This window comes from Bos indicus x Bos taurus, chromosome 10 (genome assembly GCF_003369695.1).
Source record: "Bos indicus x Bos taurus breed Angus x Brahman F1 hybrid chromosome 10, Bos_hybrid_MaternalHap_v2.0, whole genome shotgun sequence".
Taxonomy (NCBI): domain Eukaryota; kingdom Metazoa; phylum Chordata; class Mammalia; order Artiodactyla; family Bovidae; genus Bos; species Bos indicus x Bos taurus.
Genome location: NC_040085.1, coordinates 26,573,123 through 26,594,664, shown reverse-complemented (window position 1 = coordinate 26,594,664; position 21,542 = coordinate 26,573,123). Strand labels below are relative to the sequence as shown.

Sequence of the window (21,542 nt, the reverse complement as noted above, 5' to 3'; positions counted from 1 at the left end):
TGCTTTGGATAAATTTGAGGAACACTGAAACACAGATATATGATTTTAAAAAACAAGAAAGGAAAAAAAAAGCAATCACAGGCCTTTTGGAGAGTATCTGTACCTGAGCGATGTTAGGAAAAAGCTTCAGTTTACTGAAATTCTAACAGCACTCTTCAAGCAGTTCAGCCTGCACTGATTTGAGGAGCACTTTTGTTTGCATAAATAAAACACTAAAAATGTTATTGAGCTATTCCATGGAGGAGCTGCATACCTGGTACCGTAAGACTGTGTTTTCATGCGGTTTTTATTCAAGGCAAAACATAAACCAATGAAAGAAAAACAGAAAGTGATAAGTAACGTGGCTGTATTCTCCATGAACATATGGTAGATGTTTAAAATGAGGTATGTCAGCTATTAATTCCCCAGGTGCTTGCCTGAGTCTCGATAATAAGGCTGTTCTGGGAGAGATCTCCCATCTCTTGATATTTTGATCGTTGGGAAAATAGGAGACTGATCTGCACTTACGAGCATGTGTTACCAAGACTGTTTTTTTTAAGTATTTTGCCCTGATTGGCACACAAAAGTGCCAAGAACAGTTCTGATGGGTGTGTCGGTCTTACACTCGCTCACTTTCTCACCGGAAAAAAAATAAAAACCAAACAACAGAAAAGCCAGAGACAGGGAAAAGACTGTTCTGTTCTCGACGGGGCATGGCTTAGAGATTTAACCAGAGGACATAGTTTTTCAGGGCCCTACTGTCCATCTGATTCTTGATTTAGCTACGTTAACCCTTGTTAGTCAAGGCCACAAACCTAAGAATCCAGGAAGTTTGAGATGGGGCAAAGGTCAGCCCTAGAGGACAAGATCTCATTTCAGCATGACCAAATGCATTTTGTTTGGGAAATTGCCGTTTTTTTGTTTCTAGTTTTCGTGTTTTTAACTGTTAATATGGCATGTCATAGCTTTGGAATGATTTAGGAATTTGGGAGAATATAGGAAATCACTGAGGGTATTGGTATACAGAAAATGACTTAATTTTTTTGAATATAAACTATTAGATTTTCGCAGTGTGAATATATTAAAATAAAATATCTGGACTCATTGACCTTCTTGTGGTCAACTTCTATGGCTTGATGGAAAGGAAAAAGATGACAAATGAAATAGGTAGGAGCCTGAGATATCAACAGTTACAATTTTGAAATCTGTTTTTTTAAATTTCCATATGATGTATTTTTTTAAACATAACTCTGTAGAGCTGATATCAGCCCTGATGTAAAAATATTCTAAAATCATGAAGACTGTACATTTCGTGGTATAAAACAAGATAAGAGTTCTTTAACTGAAATTTTGGTGACACTCTCCAACTTTCTAGGAAATGAAAATGTGACTGATTTGTATTAAGATGATTTCAAAGGCAAAGACAGAAAATGCTCTCAGTTGGAAAAAATATTTGAAAAATAATGAGAGGCAAGCTGACATGAAAATATTGCTAAATTAGATGTTTAGAAGTATTTAATTATAAATACTGGGCTTCCCTGGTGGCTTAGACTGTAAAGAGTCTGCCGGCAATGCAGCAGACCCAGGTTTGATCCCTGGATCGGGAAGATCCCCTGGAGAAGGAAACGGCAACCCATTCCAGTATTCTTACCTGGAGAATCCGATGGATGGAGGAAGCTGGCGGGCTGCAGTCCATGGGATTACAAAGAGCCAGACATGACTGAGACTAACTGGTCAATTATAAATGCTAGCAGATGTCCATGGACAAGTCACATCATATTTAAGCTAAAAACATCAATTTTGGAAATCAAGGGATTTATATATCTTACAAATATTTCAAATCAAATATTAGTGCTTTTAAAATAACAGAAAAACAATGTCTTTAGTTTTAAGGGATTTTTTTCAGCATGAAGTTTAGTTACAGATTTTAGTTTGATGTTTTAATTTCTTATTTAATTAGTATCATGTCAATCATTTTTTCAACCCTGGCCCCACATGTGAGGTATTCTTATCCTATTTTATAAATGAGCAAAGTAAGGCTCAGAAAGATGAGGTGACTTGCTGATAACCAAGTGAAAATCAAAGTTGAGTCTTTTCCTACAGCTCTATTGGTGTTTATTGGCAAGTACAAGGCATACATGCAAATATAGACTAAATCTAGTAGGTACTTCACTGATTTAAAAGATAGTTCTTAGCCTACGCAAAGAAATCTTTTCTTGGTGCTAAGCAGTAGAGGCAGTTTCAACAGGTTTGTGGATAACAGGAATTGGTTTCAGTATTAAGAGTCAGGGAATTCTTCATTGTTTTTGTACAAAGAAAACAAGTAGCTCTGTGTATCATCTACAATTGAGTCCTCTAAATTCTGCTTTAGAAAACAAGAGAGTTTCTTATAAACTTGAATCTTAAACCCTAGAAATATTAAGGTTGTTTGAAAACCCAGAGAGATGGTGGCAGTGAGTAATGTCCTCAGGGCTCCTTAGGGCCATATGGCAACATCACTGAACGAAGGAAAGAACAGGAAGAAAAAAACTTTTAAAAGGCATGAGACTAATAAATGAATTTTTAAAAATAATTATGATCAGAAAAAGCACATATAGATGGAGAGAAAAAATAGAGATGCTTTGTGGATGACCACTATTTGGTTACTTATTCCAAATGGGGAGAAAAATTAATGTGCTTCTTTATTATATACCCAGTAAGCGGATAACTCTTCTTCTAAGAGGTTTAACTTCTGGGTCAGCTTGGCCAAGGGAAACAGCCATGCACAAGCAAAAGATCTAACAAATGTGATCCTGTGCCATTTTTAAAGGATCTTGTGAGTATCAGAAGGGCTCTTTGATAATCCTTCCCACTTCTTCAGGTGGGTCTCACCAACCACAGTTTAATCATTTGGTCCTCTCCATTGAGTTGTGCTTGTACTGATATAGCTGCTGAATTGTTACTTAATTCTGAGCTGCTTAGAAGTGACTTGCGGTTACTCTCATGGTCTTTTTAAGAATCTTAAATCTAACTTGACACTCATTCATTCACTCATCTAATCCACATATATTTATCAAGTCCTTCTTTTATGAATCACCCTCTGTGCTAGGCACTGAAGATACAGTGGTGGATAAAAACATAGATGCAGTTGCTGCCATTGTGGTACTTATAGCCTGGTAAAAGATAGCTGGAGTAAGTGCCCAGGAGGATAAACCTAGGAAGCTCTGAGAGTATATATTGAGGGAATTGACCTGATCAGAAAGCTCAGCATCAGTTAACTTTAGTTCTGAAATAGGAAGATATGGGCATTGAGGGTGGGGGATAGGTCATAGGGAAAGAAATCAGAAATAGCAAGTGCAAAGGTCCTGTGACAGGAGTGAGAGTTGTAGGGTTGTGGAGTGAAAGGGCAGTGAGAATAGAGGGGAGACAGCAATCGGAGAAGGCAGCAACCTGACTCTGGAAGCTTCTGCCAAGGGCGTCTGGTGCCTTAAAGGCCATGGTAAACATTTTGATCTTTTGCCAGAGAGTAATGAAATTAAAAGACGCTTACTCCTTGGAAGGAAAGTTATGACCAACCTAGATAGCATATTCAAAAGCAGAGACATCAGTTTGCCAACAAAGGTCCGTCTAGTCAAGGCTATGCTTTTTCCAGTGGTCATGTACGGATGTGAGAGTTGGACTGTGAAGAAAGCTGAGCGCTGAAGAATTGATGCTTTTAAACTGTGGTGTTGGAGAAGACTCTTGAGAGTCCCTTGGACTGCAAGGAGATCCAATCAGTCCATTCTGAAGGAGATCAGCCCTGGGATTCCTTTGGAAGGACTGATGCTAAAGCTGAAACTCCAGTACTTTGGCCACCTCATGCGAAGAGTTGACTCATTGGAAAAGACTCTGATGCTGGGAGGGATTGGGGGCAAGAGAAGAAGGGGACAACAGAGGATGAGATGGCTGGATGGCATCACTGACTCGACGGACATGAGTCTGAGTGAACTCCAGGAGTTGGTGATGGACAAGGAGGCCTGGCGTGCTGCAATTCATGGGGTTGCAAAGAGTCAGACATGACTGAACGACTGAACTGACTGACTGAATGGGAAAGCCCTTGAAGGAGGAGTGACACGTTCAGATCAGTCCTTTACAGTGATCATTCTGCCTCCAGTACAGAGATCATATTGGAAGAGGGTCCTGGTCAATGCTCAGAAACTAGTTGCTGCTGCTGCTGCTGCTAAGTCATTTCAGTTGTATCCAACTCTGTGCGACGCCATAGACGGCAGCCCACCAGGCTCCCCCGTCCCTGGGATTCTCCAGGCAAGAACACTGGAGTGGGTTGCCATTTCCTTCTCCAATACATGAGAGTGAAAAGTGAAAGTGAAGTCGCTCAGTCGTGTCCAACTCTTAGTGACCCCATGGACTGCAGCCTACCAGGCTCCTTTGTCCATGGGATTTTCCAGGCAAGAGTATGGGAGTGGGGTGCCATTGCCTTCTCTGCAGAAACTAGTTAGGGTATGTCTTTTTAAAAACTCAGTCCTTTTAGTTATACTTCACTTCTTCAGGTCTATGATCTGCCTATTATATCTTATCATAACTTTTCTGTGTGTGCCACTAAACTGAAGACTTTCTTTTTCAAACCCTTTTATTTATTGACAGCATAATGGAACATCACAGAAAACTTGCGATCTTATACAAAAAAAAAAGCTATATCCTCCTTATACCCATACAGTTAGTTTCATGTCCAGATTTTTTTTGCAGTTTCTTCATGGTCTATTTTGATACTGCAAGGTCTTTATCACATTCCATGGAGACTGAATGGAAATGTATTAACTGTAGTTACCTGTTGCTCCACACTGAAGACATTTAGGTAAGAAGTTTTAACCAAGGATGACAGGATCAGTGAAATGCTGTTCAAATATATTCTTTTTTATTTTTTAGCAATAGAAACTAAGATGGGAGAGCGTATTCTGCCACTTTCAACCCCAATTATGTGAAAATCCCCCTTTATGGAGAATGTAAAGTCTCCTAAGTATTTGTATTAAGAGTAATGCATGTTGCTTAGGCTGTTAAAGAAATATTGATTTCTGACCCTTAACTGGAATACTTAGCTTTCATTTCTCTTCTTTTTACATAAATTGTGTATATTGTATTCCCCTCAGGGAGAAGTTAAAAGCATTTTGTGTTATAGAGGTTTTGTTCTAAGATCTTATTGCTTTTGAGATGAATAAATGGCAGTCTTGCTATCACTGGAACAGACCTATTTTTTTCCTATGTAACAAGGCATACAAGTACTACAGGGCTGAATTTGGCCCCAGAACTTCTCCAGTTCCAAGCCAGTTTCTTACGGCCAAATTTAGCTTCCAGCTTTCAGCCGATGAGAAGCTTTGGCATATAGACAATCTAATTTTTGTTCAGCAAAAAATCTCCTTGGATGCTTTAAATATAATTTTAAAATTTGTATTACCAGGTGACGCTTACGCATTTCTTAGGGATTGACTGCAAATGCTTGCTCAGAAAACAACATACCTTAGGGGCACTTTATGCCAGCCTTTGAGGTATTAGAATGAAATGGGTTGGCATCAAAATGTTTCAATATGCTATAGGAAATGAAATATAGCCAAACAGGTTTTTATATTCTGACTATTCCTTTTTCCTTTTTTCCATTAGTAGCCAGAGGCAAGTAAATCAACTTTACATCCCCTCCCTATTTTATTTTTAACTACTTCCTAGGAAGTTTCAGGGTTTTTTCTCTTTTTTGCTTATTCTTTGGATAGAACATAAAATGGGAAAATTGCTTTTAAATGTTTCTCGTCTATTTATCTGTTGATGTGTTGTTACCTTAAACACATTTAATATTACTAATTAATTTAATTACACATGCTATAGTTGCATTAACACATATTCTGTTATCTGTTTTAATGTGACGCCATGCACTCCCACAGCCACCTTAACTTAAAGCTTTAATTGCTTTCCCCCAAGCCTCCGCTCATGTTTGATTTATCTGATTTCTTTGTATAAAGATTCTCTAGTTTACGATGTGTACACAAGTCATTAAATTGGTGTTGATGTTTATGCAGTGAACTTGCCAAATGGTTACAGCAGACATCCCTTTATGAATTTATGATGGGGCAATAAAGACGAGTGTCAGGAGCCCCTTGTCTGGGTGAGGAATCACTTTCCCTGTGTCGCACTGGGGACACCAGTGTGGACATGTGCTCTCATAGGAAAGGGCAATGTTGAAATCCAGATGTGGCAAATGGGGAGCATTGCTAATTTACTGCAGTGAGGGAGAGAGAGCGTGTGTGTGAGAGAGAGACAGAGAGAGAGGAAAGGGAAAGAGAAGGGGGGGGATGTATTTAAATGCTTTCACTTTGAAACAAAACTATATTACATTCAAGGGTTTCAGCCAGGAGCCTATTCTTTGTAAACCTGACTGGGTACATATACAGGTTATTATAGAGTCTGTGTCAGTAGTCTAAAATTTATCTGCTATGACAAGTGAAAGAAATATTTGGAGAAGAGGGCTGTGTATGGTTTCCTTTTATCTATACATTTTTGTTTGTAAAAAAGACAAATACTCTCAAGTATTACATCATGAGAAGCTGTAGTTTACACTTTTTCATTATGAAGAGATCTTCAAAGTCTATAGGTACGAGTTTAATTTTCTAATTCTTGTGCAGACACAAGACTTCCTGAAAGCGCAACCATGCTAATTTTAAAACAGCAATACAGATGTTGCTATTATTTATAGGTGTTATAGTAGTGCTTCTTCATGTTCTAGTATGTACTGACTTGATTACCTTTGCAGTTTTTACTTCTCATTAATATTTGAAATTAGAAGTCAGATAAGTAATTCTTAATTTTCAATATGTACCACAGAAGATTTATCTCAAAGTATTACTTATTTCAGACTATGCTGTATGTGTAACTTTGTCTGCACATAAATGCCACTGCAAATAACCAAAGAACTAAGATAAAATGGAAGAACTCAGAAACATAGGAAAAGCAAGCCAGATAAGGGGAAAAAAAAAAAAAAACACTTTCATTTTTGAAGAAAAGGATGGACGATCAGGGAGGTGGAGAGAAGGAAGGAAGGAAGGTGTTCCAGATGGTTCTGAAATGTGTGCAGCACAGGAGAAGATTCTCAAATGTCATGTGGTTTTCTGAAGAGACAAAAACAGGACTTCACTGTTGATGACAGAGAAGATAAGCTGGAAGTGAGATAGTGAAATTCATTTTTATCTACATTTCCTCCCAATTCTCACCCTTTGTGGAAGTTCTTTCTTTTCCTACTGAGAAAATTCAGATAATTAAATGCAGTTAAGAGTGCAGACTAAGAGAAGAAATACAACAATGTCTAATTAGCAAGGTTGTGCTGATGAGGGGCTAAATTACATGCTACCCCTTACAAATTAGAATGACAGAAATATCATAGAATATTCTTGAACCGCCTCTAGCAAAAACTTAAAAGTAGAAGAGGAAGTTCAGGCCAGTTTACATTTCAGGATGAGAAAACAGGGTAAAAAGGACTGGTTTTGATCTGTGGCGGTCATCTATTCAGCGGATACATTTTTACTGGGATCTTTTACTATAGTGTTCCGAATTACGCATGTGCAGGATAAAGAGACGTGTGAAATATGGTTTCTTTCATTGAAGACCTCACTCTCTTGTTGAGAAGTCAACCCCACCCGCTCCCCCATCCCCGCCCCAGGATCTGTAACACAAGGTTGTACAAGACCTCAAGTACAAGTACTTGAGGAATATAAATGAAGTGTGACTCAGATATCAGCTGATTCCTTTGACCACACAAGTGAGTCTGTTTTAAATCTATACAAACGTGATGTCAAATTCAGCTGCTTCATCAGCTTCCTCAAGAATCCCAACCATATAAGGATTTTTTTCAATTCTCTAGCTTTACTGAAGATTTGTAGTGTCATGGGGAGGTGTCACATCACACACCACACATGCCCCTTGAAAAATACTCGTTCTACTCATCTCATCCCCAGGTATTCCCTTTTAACCTTACTCATTTCTCCATCTCTTCTACTAGGCAACTCTCAACACAGCTTGTCAGCCCTTTATTCAACTGAGTAGCTCGCAGCTTTGACAAGAAACTTGGCTGCCACTAGACTCTAGGCTTGGAAAATTCGTTTTGACCTCCATTTCCCAGCTTATCAAAGCTTATCAAAGATCCTTTTCACTAGAGCTGCTGATTATTCCTGCAAAGCAATTATTTGCCAGCATCTAAAAAAAAATGTATTCATATTAGTTTTTTTTGGAAAAGAGAGCAAGAATCACTTCAAAGTGGTGATCAAAGATCTTAAAGAATGGCATATCAATCAGAATAGGCTATGTTATGCTGCTTTGACAAATATCACCAAAATCTCAGTGGCTTAGCATAATGAGGATTTATCTCTTGGTCACACAGACTCAGCCATGCATTCATTCTACTGTCGGAAGCAACTGTCCTCCACATGCAAGTTTAGCATATACGGTCCTTGCATCTTGTGGCACCTCCGTCTCAACAAGTACCCCCATGACTGCAGCAGCAAGAGAGAGGGCCTGGGAAGTTCACATCTGCAAGTGAATTCATCAGCTCCAAAATAGCACAGGTCCCCTCAATCACAGTCCTCTGTCTAGAACTAGTCATATGGTCCTGCCCAATTCCTGGGAAAGAGAGACGCAGAGGGACTGGGAAACATAGGCTTCTGTGTGTATAAAATGGGAAGAAAGCCCAAAATAATGGTGGACATTTGAAATATCTACAATATGGGAAGATTTTGATGGCAATGATATAGGAATAAAGTGAACAAAGAAGCCAGTGTGATTTGGTTAGGGCTTTACATGTGTGTTATAGAGTAATGGGATATAAGTTTGGAAAAATGGGATGAGGCCAGATTGTGAAAGGCCTTTCACTACAGGCCAGAAGTCTGTTTTATTGGTGACATGGAGCCATGCAAGTTTTGGGAGGAGTATGAATGACTCATGCTGTATATTGTGGGGGTGCTGGTGGTGATTTGTATTGAACTGTAGTCAGAGACTTGAAAACCAGTGAAAGATTTTCTTCTAAATCAGCTCAGTATGAAGTAGCACTCAATTTCTGCTGTTTCTGGGGAAACACAACGGACTCTGTACTAACTTATCTCCCACTACACATCTCAGGTGAAGATTCGTTTTGCACCTGCTCTCACCTTATTCTGCTTTCTTGGTGGCTCAGATGGTAAAAAAAAAATATTCACCTGCAATGCAGGAGACCCAGGTTCAATCCCTGGGTCAGAAAGATCCCCAGGAGAAGGAAATGGCAACCCACTTAAGTATTCTTGCATGGGAAATTCCGTGGACAGAGGAGCCTGATGGGCTACAATCCATGGGGTCGTGAGAGTCGGACACAACTTAGTGACTAAACCATCACCATCACTTTATTCACAATTAAAGAACCCATCACTTTTAAGACCAGTTACCAGGCAAGGTATAAAAAAACCCCACACATCTGAGAAAACATTCGTGTTTGGAAACCCCCGTGAGGTCCACAAGCATTTTCTTTTATTATTGGAGTATACTTGCTTTACAATGTTGTGTTAGTCTCTGCTGTATAATGAAGTGAATCTACTATATGCTTACCTGAATCCCCTCCCTCGTGAGCCTCCTGCCACCACCACCAGCCCCATCCCACCCATCTAGGTCAGCACAGAGCCCTGAGCTGTGTTCTCTGCGCTATATAGCACATTCCCATGAGCTGTCTGTTTTATACCTGGTAGTATAAATATGTCAGTTCCAATCTCCCAGTTAATTCCACCCTCTTCTTCCCCCACTTTGTCCACATGTCTGTTCTCTGTGTCTGTATCACTATTCCTACCCTAGAAATAGGTTCATCTGTGCAATTTTTCTAGATTCCATATATATGCATTAATACGTGATATTTGTTTTCCTCTGTCTGACTTACTTCACTCAGTATGACAGACTCTTGGTCCATCTACATCTCTAGAAATGACCAAATTTCATTCCTTTTTATGACTGAATAATATTCCATTGTATATACGTGCCACATCTTCTTTATGCATTCATCTGTCATTGGACTTTTAAAATGTGTTAAGGTACCAGAGGTTAGGAATCAGCTATGTTAAGATGACAGGACTGATGTGGAAACTGCCAGTGACCTGGCAGAGCAATGGAAAACATGAGGGATTCTGATTGGTGACTCTTTACTCAATATGAATACATAAATAGCTATAGTTTGTTATGTGTTTGATTATTATGTGCCAGACAGCATCTTAGCACTCTGTTCCTTTAAGATGACCTGCAGCACCTGGAGTGAACGACACCAGCTGCTTTTCCAGCCCTGTCCTTGCACTTCGCCCCTCTCTGTGCTGTAGGACACAGGCCTCCTGCTCCTCCCACTGCGTTCTAGCTGGCGCTGACCTTCTCTGCTTAGATGTCACCTTCTCAAAATGCTCTCCCTGACCACCCTATATAAGAGATCAATTCCCCTGTTCACTTTCTATCTTGGTGTAGAAATAACCTCAATGAAGTTTATTTTTTCATAAAACTTATCACCTTCAGGCAAATGCTATATTTTTGGTTTAATGCCTGTGTCCCCTCTCAGAATGTAAGTTTCATGGGGGTCAGGGATTTGTCTCTTTTGTTACTGTATTCCCAGTAGCTGTAACAGTTCCTGGCACTCAAAACTGTTTGTTCAATTAACAAGTGACTTATTTAAGCTTCATGAGACCCCTCTGAGGTAGGCACCATTAATTTTTGTATTTTATGAGTGGTGAACCTGAGTCCTAGCGTGGTTTGGTAGCATTTTCAAAGTTTCCCAGTTCCTAATCCATGAAGCCAAGATTAAACACCAGAACCATCTGATTACACAGTTTGTATATTTTGCCACAGTACACCAATGATAATTCTATACTCAGATCATGGTAATGGAAAGTTAGCATGAAAATTATTCTTTAAGAATCCAAACATTTCGTGAATATATTTGAATCATTCATCTGATATTAATATATAATTATCGAAAACATGATAAATATTTCTATATGCATGAGAAAGTAAACTGACCCCCACCCCCACACCCAAAAAACAGTGTCTTGTGGAGCTAATAGAGGGTGATCTTGAAGAGCAAATTTGCTCACATGGGCCAAATGCTTCCTCCTGCAGAGTGGGCTGCCTCCCAAAGAATTAGCCTCTCTCAAAATGAATTATTAACCCCAGCGTCCTGGCCAAATTCCCACTTGGATAGTCTAGGAACTGTTCAAAACTTGGAATCTATTGAAATTAGCCTGGCTTGATTGCAGTCTCTGCATTAATTGTGATATAATAGAGTTTCTCCAGAGATTTGTGCATATATTATTCTAATCTGTATAGACTGGCTTTGTCTCTTAAATTTTTTTAGTTTCTTCTTCCCCTCATGAGATATGGCCTGGATTTCTTTATAAGTTTTTCTTTTTTAAAAATTTCACTGCATGAGTAACTGTAAGCTCCTTTTTCCTTGCACTTGCCAAGCCTTTTTTCACTTGAACGATTAGTCTCTTGGTCATTATCGCAGCGTGTTGCAGACATTAGCCACAAGAAGCTTCCAGATCCCCAGCTCACTTACTCAAGTGCAAGTGTAGCCTGGGTAGGAGCAAAGTTCATTCAGTGAAATTTTCCTAATTGTCTCTTTCAAATCCCTACTCTTCAAGGATCTTATGTTCTAGTTCTAGGAGTCATATATCCATTTTTAAGTTTAAAATAGCACCCATTTTTAAGTTTAAAATAACTGGCCTAGTGGTGTAATCATCCTAAATTATGGCTATTTGTTTCTTCAGACAATTTTGTTAAATGATTTAGACCATTTATTTGTCTTGGTCATAAGTAAACTCTATAATGTCACCTAGATTCTAGAGAGGTAGAGAGGTATGAGTTTAATTAAACTACAGAATCTTTTTGCTTATGTCAAATTGAAACAAATACCTTAGAAATGCATTGTGTTGCATGGTTTTGATGGTAACTGTAGAGTTCATATAATTAATTAAATCTTGCCAGCATCACGTGATTCTTTCTTTCTCTAAGTTGGTCTTTCTTGCCTCGAGTTGGTATAATCAAGTCTTCAATGTAATAGATTATGTTATAATGGGTACTTCAGCAGTGTTTTCATACTGTCAGCTTTCTCTCTAATCTATGTAGAGAGTAAGAATGAAGATTTTGTTGAAAGGCAAAAATTATTCATAGGAAATAGTTGGCCTCATAGATTTTCAGCATAGGGAAAGACATTGAGAACACAAGGTTTAAGTCCCTGCATTTCATTCTGTCCGGATCACAGACAAATGGTAACTCGCTTCTGCTTCCTGCATTCCATTCTTTACCTTTACCAAGTGCAAGGAGACAATGGGTGTGCGCCATGTGCACTTAGAACTTCAGCAGCTAATATTAGAAAAATGCTTTGAAAATGACAGATGGGAAGAGCTATAAATGCAATCGCTAATGGATTTATGCACCCTCTCTCTCTCTATTCCAATCTATTTCTACCAGTATTTTCCAAAAAATTTCCCAGGGCTCCACCTGAAGTGTGACCTGATGGCACCATAGCACATGTGTTTCCTGAGTTGGCTGAGTGTTTCCAAAACGTATCTACACTTTAAATTCAAATGTTTACCCACTAGGGTTTAAATCATGGAAAGTGTTACTGCCTTAGTGTGACAGCCATATACTTCAGCCTAGACTATTGTTACAAGTGCTGTGGGGCTTTCTACAGGTTTTTCCCCCTTTATCTTAGTCAATATGGGCCTAGAAATGTATCATTCCTTTTTGGAAAAAAAAAAATCAGATTTTCAGTAGTGTAAATAAATTGACAGAGTCTGCTTTTAAATCTGTAACATGCAGAAACTTCCATCCCCTTGCCATGTGCCTCCTCCCAGCTAGGTGGTTCTAACTATGAATGTGACAAGGTAAAAAGCCTAAACACTTATATTTCTCCTGCTTCCCACGTGCGCTTGAAATGAGACACTTCATACTTCAGTCTCAGGTCAAGCCCGGAAACATATTCCTTTATTTACTCACTTAACCAAATATTTATTGAGCTTGTACCGGTCTCGCAAGCACTTTTCTAGAAGCTGGATATACAGCTGTGAAAAAAACACAGATGAAAACCCAAGCACTCATTAATAAGTCCATCAGAATGTTTAATTTGGCATTTCCTGTAAACATCTGAACTTGTTCATAAAGAAATATAGAAGAGCATTAGTCCACTGAGGGAATTAATTGCTTTGTAAGAACATTATCTTATGAAAGAACTCAATTTAGCAAATAGCAGGGTCCTGAAATAATTCAACTTATAATATTTATACTTACTATGAATTGTATTCCCAAATGTCCAAGGAGTTAAAAGAAAGGAATATCTCCAGAGAGTTATTCTAAGTTCAATAACATCATTAGCATTTCAGTCACTTAAAAGGATGAATGTGTTTAGGAGCTTGAGGAAGAGAAAAGAGAGCATATCCAGTCAAGTGTGAAAATACCCACCTCAATTTCTAACAGTTCCTCCATTCCTCCAGACACCAGGATTCTTAAATTTCTAGTCCGTGCTGTTATTGTTGTTTAGTCACTAAGTCTTGTCTGACTCTCTGCAACCCCATGGACTGTAGCCCACCAGGCTTCTCTGTCCATGGGTCTTCCCAGTCAAGAATACTGGAGTAGGTTGCCATATCCTTGTCCAGGGGATCTTCTTGACCTAAGGTTCAATCCTGTGTCTCCTGCATTGGCAAGCAGATTCTTTACCACTAAGCCACCAGGGAAGTCTTCTAGCGTAAGACCTGGCATCTATCCATCAATGTTTTCAATGTTTGTAGAATTGTACAAACATCGCTATGATAAATAATGCACACAGTATTCATTCCTTATAAGAGGATATTCCTGAGTGAGTTAGTACTCAGTTGTGTCCAGTTCTTTGCGGACCCATGGACTGCAGCCTGCCAGGCTTCTCTGCCCATGGAATTTTCCAGCCAAGAATACTGGAGTGGGTTGTCATTTCCTACTCCAGGGTATCTTCCCAACCCAGAGACTGAATCTGAGTCTCTTGAGTCTCCTGCATTGACAACAGATTCTGTACTGCTGGTGCCACCTGAGAAGTCCAGTGTGTCCCTAGGCCATTTAAAAATGGGCTGATTAGGTTAGAAAAGATGAAAAAGTAGGGGTTAATACATTTCTTTCTGAATTTCCTTTTGAATTTCTTCCCCTTCTGTATTTCCTTCACTGAACACAATTTTAAATGTTCTAACATCTGAATTGAAAAAGTCTTTTCTTTAGTTTCCAGCAGGTTAGAAACATTGGTACTAAATGGATGCTGATTTGTAAGTGGGTCTGTGCAAAGGAGAGTTTGTCAGTCTACTTTCTTTCAATATCCAGATCAAATCCAAGAAATGATCTTATATAAGGGGTCAGAGTCATGAGTTGATGGTAATTTTTGTTCACATTTGTTAATTCTTTGAGATAATTTTTGACTCCTCCTATTACCTCTTGCTAAAAATGACTCTTATCTTGCTTAAGAAAATGTGCTTATTTAGATAAAAGCATAATCAATACTTTCATAGAATATACATGGAATAATACCTTGGATTTTACTTCATGATTTTCCACTAGAATCTAAAGGCCATTTGTGGTTTATTTCTCACCATGTGGCAATCCTTAAGTGTTTTGCTAACTTCTTAGAGAACTAAACCCACTCAGCTTATGTTGCATAAGGTTATATTCCCTATTACTCAAATAAGAGTATTTAAATTATTTAAATATTTAAATAATGCATATGATTCAATCAGTAACACCTGAATATTCATGGTGTTGAATACTTCAAAATACCTTGTTTAAAATGAAAAACTTTATTATTCCCTTATGGTCAATTGATCAACTCACCTTACTCTGAAATATCAATGCTTTTTGTATTATGGTAGAATACGGGTCAAATTTGAGTTCATCTGCTAAAAATAAAACACATGAGGACTTCCTCGGCAGTCCAGTGCACTTCCAAAGCAGGGGATGAGAGTTCAATCCTTGATATGGGACTAAGATCCTACATGGTGTATGGTGTGGTCAAAGGGGAAAAAAAAACCTTGCCATGCATGTATCAGAAATATCAGAGGGCACTGTCCATCATGAACAAAAGTCACAAGTAATATGCAAATGAACAGGCACTGACAATCAGAATGGCTTCCCAGGTGGCTCAGTGGTAAGGAAATTGCCTGCTACTGCAGGAGACGTGGGTTCAATTTCTGGATCAGGAAGATCTGCTGAAGAAGGCAATGACAACCCACTCCATGGGATTTCCCACTTCTTGCCTGGGAAATCCCATGGATAGAGCAGCCTGATGGGCTACAGTCCACAGGGTTGCAAAAGAGTTAGATGCAACTTAGAGACTAAGCAACAAACAAACAACAGCAATCAGAATGGATGCTCAACTAATTAGAGCAGATGCTCGCCATAGTGCTTCATACCACTTGAATTCAGCTACATTAAAGATCTGTCCTTTTAACATTCAGTTTTTGTAGAGACAACCCCTTTCAGGACTTCTTAAATCCTTGTAAGAAATACTTTTGTGCAAAAATAAAATTCTTTTTTCTAAGAATGTAAAAATATACTATCAATTTCTAATATACAAAGCAGAAGGAATAAGAAGTAGCTATTGTTTTCTATAAATCTTATCACTTAATGGATTGGAAAAATATGGCCAGTGCAGTAATTTTAAATATTCATATTTTTAATATGTCCCCTATTATTCTTCTTTCCTTTATCCAAGTTGATAAGCAGATGCAAATACTTTCTGCCAAGGTCAGCTTAGCTACCCAAGTTAAGAAGAGCTTTTTCTTACTATTTTCTGGTTTGCTATGCAAATTAGAAAGAAAATAGCCACACGCTAATATTTAAGTATACTCTAAATATATTCTAGCATATACCCTTATTATTTTACATGAAACTTTTAATTTCTGTTTCTGTATATTAGTCCATACATTTTAAATTTATTTTGATGTATTTAGCATAGCATTTAATTATCATGGTGAAAGGTTAAATGCTTAAAAAAAATTAAAAAGATTAAATACTATCAAATGGTTTGTTATTTCAATATTTGATCACTTTTACCTTGAATGAGTAAATGTTTAGTCAAAAGATATTCAGAGTCATAGATATATTTTTAAGTGCATATATTTTTTCATTTTCTTTGCTTACAACATGGATTAGTTTATGATCTTATATACATAATTACCAGAAGATACATAGTCATCAGTTCAGTTCAGTTCAGTCACTCAGTCATGTCCGACTCTTTGTGACCCCATGAATTGCAGCACGCCAGGCCTCCCTGTCCATCACCAACTCCCAGAGTTCACTCAAACTCATGTCCATCAAGTCGGTGGTGCCATCTAGCCATCTCATCTTCTGTTGTCCCCTTCTCCTCCTGCCCCCAATCCCTCCCAGCATCGGGGTCTTTTCCAATGAGTCAACTCTTCGCATGAGGTGGCCTATACATGGTCATCAGTTCAGTTAATTCAGTTGCTCAGTCATGTCCAACTCTTTGTGACCCCATGAATCACAGCACGCCAGGCCTCCCTGTCCATCACCAACTCCCAGAGTTCACTCAGACTCACATCCATCGAGTCAGTAATGCTGTCCAGCCATCTCATCCTCTGTCGTCCCCTTCTCCTCCTGCCCCCAATCCCTCCCAGCATCAGAGTCTTCTCCAATGAGTCAACTCTTCGCATGAGGTGGCCAAAGTACTGGAGTTTCAGCTTCAGCATCGTTCCTTCCAAAGAACTCCCAGGGCTGATCTCCTTCAGAATGGACTGGTTGGATCTCCTTGCAGTCCAAGGGACTCTCAAGAGTCTTCTCCAACACCACAGTTCAAAAGCATCAATTCTTCGGCGCTCAGCCTTCTTCACAGTCCAACTTTCACATCCATACATGACCACTGGAAAAACCATAGCCTTGACTAGATGGACCTTTGTTGGCAAAATAATAGTCAAAGGTATGTTCAAAAGACATTTTGAAGTAGACATTCATCTACTTACAGATGAATTCATTTGCTCTAAATACAAATTAGAAACTCACAAACTGGTGTTTTTTTCATCTCCTTAGAAACACCCTTTATGTTGAGTATCTGCGTGTTCTACAGCTTGAGTAGAATGGTTAATGGGGCCATTATATGCACATTGGGCTGCTTGTGCTCAGTCGTGTCCGACTCTTTGTGACTCCATAGACTGTAGCCTGTCAGACTCCTCTGTCCATGGAACTTTCCAGGGAGGAATACTGCAGTGGGGTGCCATTTTCTTCTCCAAGGATCTTCCCGACCTCGGGATCAAACCCGAGTGTCCTGTGTATCTTACACTGGCAGGTGGGTCCATTATCATAGATACATGTGGTGGTACCTTGTTCTGTCTCCATCTTGCTGTAGTTAGCTTTCACTAAACAGACTGCGCTTAAAAAGGGAAGGAAAAACAAATTGATAAGATAAAACTGTGGGGAATTCCAAAATAAATACTGCTAACTGACCTTTTTTGATGGCTCAGTTAGGCATGTTTTTGTTATGGTACCAATTGATTTCTTTATTTACTAGTATGGTGCATAACTAAGGTAAACAATTGGGTAATATCTTTGGCTTATATTTTTGTAATTCCTAGACAGACCGATAATGGTCTTTCTCCCATAGTTTTAAAAGTCAGATAAATTCCAAAACATTTGGAGAACATGGAGCTATAATTTTTTAAAAGACAAGTTTTTCTTTTAACTCACTTCTCTTTTTAAAGAGTGTATCTCTAAGTAAATAATTGTATCCCATGCTCATTTACATGCAAAAAAAAAGCTCTGTGTATATTAGAAAAAGAAGCCGATGAGAAACCTCTCAACCAATTTCCTAATGCTAGTGTTTAAAACCTTATAATTTTTATCTTGGTGAACTGTAAAATCAAAGAATTACCTCTCATTAAGGAGTTCTATTTCATCATAGCCACTCTGATTAATACCTCTGTAAGATTGTACAAGAAATGCTCAGTCACTACTAAAGTTTTCTTTTTAACCACCCCACTGTGCATCACAAGAAGTCATCAGTTTATAGCTACTTCCTTCTTATGACTTTTTAGCTTATCATTAACCCCATTCTCTTATCCTGTACTCTGAGATGAGCAAAGAAGATAATATCCACAACATTTCCATTGCTTACTCTAGAGATAATAACCTTTTTGAAAAAGAGATAACCCTTGGTTTCTTTAAACAATTTCTTCCTCTTTAAATCCATGTTAGCTTTCTCTTGTCAAGTAAGACTTTCAGTGCATTGTAAAGTAAATCAGACAAAATTATTTATAGCATGGTCCATGCAAATGAAATTGGACTAAATATACTGGAATTGTTTATTATTCCTTGTAAATTTGCTCCATAATTCTTTAATATTTACCCTACAATTTTTTATCCAGACTTTTTTCACGTTACTAAAGAAATCTAATGGATTTTAAAAAGTATTTTTATTTTTATATATGTATTTATTTGGCGCCAGTTCTTAGTTGCAACAAGTGAACTCTTAGTTGCAGCATGTGGAATTTAGTTCCCTGACCAGGGATCAAACCCAGGGCCCTTGCATTGGGAGCGTGGAGTCTTAGCCACTAAACCACCAGAGAAGTCCCAAGTTAAGAGCTAAGCTAACTTTTTTTTCTAATTCAGTCTCATATGCCACTGTGTCTGGGCCTGTTCAGTAGGATTGTTGTCATAAGATTAGTTACAAGTATCTAAGTGGTCTAGATATATATATCTTTAAAGCAACTCCTTAGCCTTTTTAACAAGAAGAAATTAAATGTTAGTGAAAAGTCCTATGTACTTATTTCTTTTCCATAGTTCCTTAGTGGCACCATCTGAATTTGCCAATTTCTACTTAGTACTCTATGTTATGAAGTTATACTTTTGTTTTAAATAAGAGCTGATTTTTCACTATTTCACTGTTTGACGTGAGTGAGTGGTTGGTGTTATCTGCCTTGTTGAGTGTCTCCTTCCTTAAATCTCCCTTCTCATTTGCTATCTAGCTTTCAACTCAACCAACTTCCTTTTCTCTTTTTTCAAAATAGTATTTTTAGGATGCAAAAAATTCACTTGTTTGCATTCTAAAATTTGATTAATTCTACATGCACGTATTGATACCATGGCATGCTAAGCAGTGAACTAGATTCTGGAAATAAAGTATGGATAGTCAGTCCCTGCTTTCAAGGAGCACAGAGTGCAATAGGAGAAACTGACAAATAAGTAAATATTTACAATGCAGTGTGGCTAATGAAGAAAAATAGGATTACATGGGAATATATGGGATACAAGAATTAAGTAATTTACAGGGTAAAATCTGGCTACTGGTATTCATGATTCCTAGGTAGAAATAAGATGTTCTGTAAGAAATGTTCTTTGGGGTTATATAAGTATGAAATTTGTTCTCTCTGAGGAAGTCAGGGACATCTTTTAAAAAGGAGGAGGCCAACCAAGTTTAGGGCAAGCCACTTCACTGCAGCCTGAGTTTCATTAGACATAAACTGAGAAAGTTTGTATTAAATGATTTCTGACTTCTACTCCTAAAACTCTGAGTCTGTAAGTTTTGTTTTTGCAGTTCACTGAAAAATCTAAATACCCAAAGCCTGTTTTGAAATCTATTTCAACAAATGATCCATAAAATAAATAAGCACGAAATTCAATTTTTTGGAAAAGTGGTCTGGCTGTAGAACTGAGTAGCCCCATAAAATATTAATTTGGTCGTAGTGTGGAAATGTGAAATGACTGTTAAATGAGTCAGGGCCTTATTTGTGGCCTTTGGCTCATTTGGTAAGATTACCCATTAGCCATGTAGGCAGCATAACACGCATGGTCAAGCAGCTCATGGGAGCATCCTAACAAATGTTAAATAAAAATTATCTTTCTCTAGCCTTAGGAATATATTGCTGTTATTTTCAAAATAAGACTGCTCAGCTTTAAAATCTCAGTCAATAGGAAAATAATTATATTCGTTGCACTTAAAATCCTGACTACTATCTGCAAATGTTTTCTAATGTGTTTTTATAATATGTTTTTATGTTTTTTTGGAAGTTTAGAAGTGGAATGAGTGTAGATGGTTTCTGACCATCATCTAATTTCATTGCTTCTGCCCATATGAACTCCCTTTGTATCACTGCAATACATGTATATGTAACATTTCCCTTTGCAGATGCAAAAAAGTGTTTCTCCTTAGTCCTAAGACACTTTTTTCCTTTGTCCTTAACTTTGGTTTCATGAAAAATTCCTTCTCCATTCTTTTATTTTACCTATATCTTGATGATAATACATTTAAAATCTCTGTATGATAATCCATCAGGCTCATTCAGTATTCCTTTAGCTTATCTACAAAAGAGCATGTGCTTTTCTCTTTGCTCGTTTTAATGAGGCCTTCCTACTGTGGCTCTAAATATCAACCAAACATGTTAATCTCTTAGGATCTGGCTATTATTAAAATCTCTCAAACCTTTTCTGAATTTTAAAAGATGTGATTATTATAATTTAATCTGTTTACTTCCACATGAACTCAAGTGGAAATGAATCTCCTGAAATAGCCACATTTTCTTCCTCTCAAATATACATCTGAGATTAAAAAAAAAAACACACACAGCTAACATTTAAATCTGGAATCTGGGTTTCTATGACACCAAACATCTGGATGAAAAGGGAAAAATTCAGTAGATGTTTTCAAATATCCAAATATTGTGTCGGTAAAACAGTTAAATGACTGAATCTTACCATTTTTATCTGAATTTTTATGTATCATATATATGGCACCGTCAGTCCTTTCTAATAGAAAAGTGTCAGTTTCAGAAATAATGCATTCACAAATATGTACGTATTGACTACCTATTCTGTAGGAAATATTCTAAGTGCTATAGAGAGTTCAAGGTTAAAGGCTTAAACCTTGTCCTCAAATGATTTGCAGTCCAGTGAGGGCTATAACACAAGAACACATATATACATAAAAGATAATGTGGATGAGAGGAGAGAAAGCACTGTGGAATTTTGGGGGAAGGTGACTACTCAAGGCTAGGGAAGACTTTCCAGGGGACCTAGTGTTTGGACTGACCTTGATGGACAGGCCAGAATCATGGAAATGGAAGGGAATGTTGTAATCACACAACATTTGAAATACACTCTCCTTTAGCATCTTGGAATTTTACTTAAATCCAATAATTCTAAATTAGCCAGATGATTGTAACAACTTTTGTGGCATTTTTCATTATCAAAGCCTTAGTTCTCTGTATGGTTTTTGTGTCTAAATGTGTTTCTTGGGTATTTTGATGAATTTATATTTGTTTCCCTTAAGAGTTTCAATTTTCCACAAAGAAACGTACTGAAATTTACTCTCTGTATGGTCATTATAAAAATTCTACATTGTACTTTGCTTTTCAAATTAGAAAAAAAGATATAAATTTTTCACAGTTCCATATACATTGCATGTTTAAACCTCTGTCTTCCAAGTTAGGTGATTTTTTTAATCTATTAGGATCACAACACTGATCAACTTTTTAATTAGCAATAATCACACCTTGGATAAACTTCATTGGTACAATACTCCCAGTGCACAAAGCTGA

General features: G+C 37.8%; 1 protein-coding gene and 1 pseudogene across 8 annotated transcripts in view; one reads left to right on the top strand and one right to left on the bottom strand.

Annotated features, from left to right (window-relative positions):
* The window catches only part of MEIS2 (Meis homeobox 2), a 223,319-nt gene that overhangs the window by 124,613 nt on the left and 77,164 nt on the right, over positions 1–21,542 (top strand). The window lies entirely within an intron of this gene.
* LOC113900560 lies at positions 21,387–21,540 on the bottom strand (annotated as a pseudogene).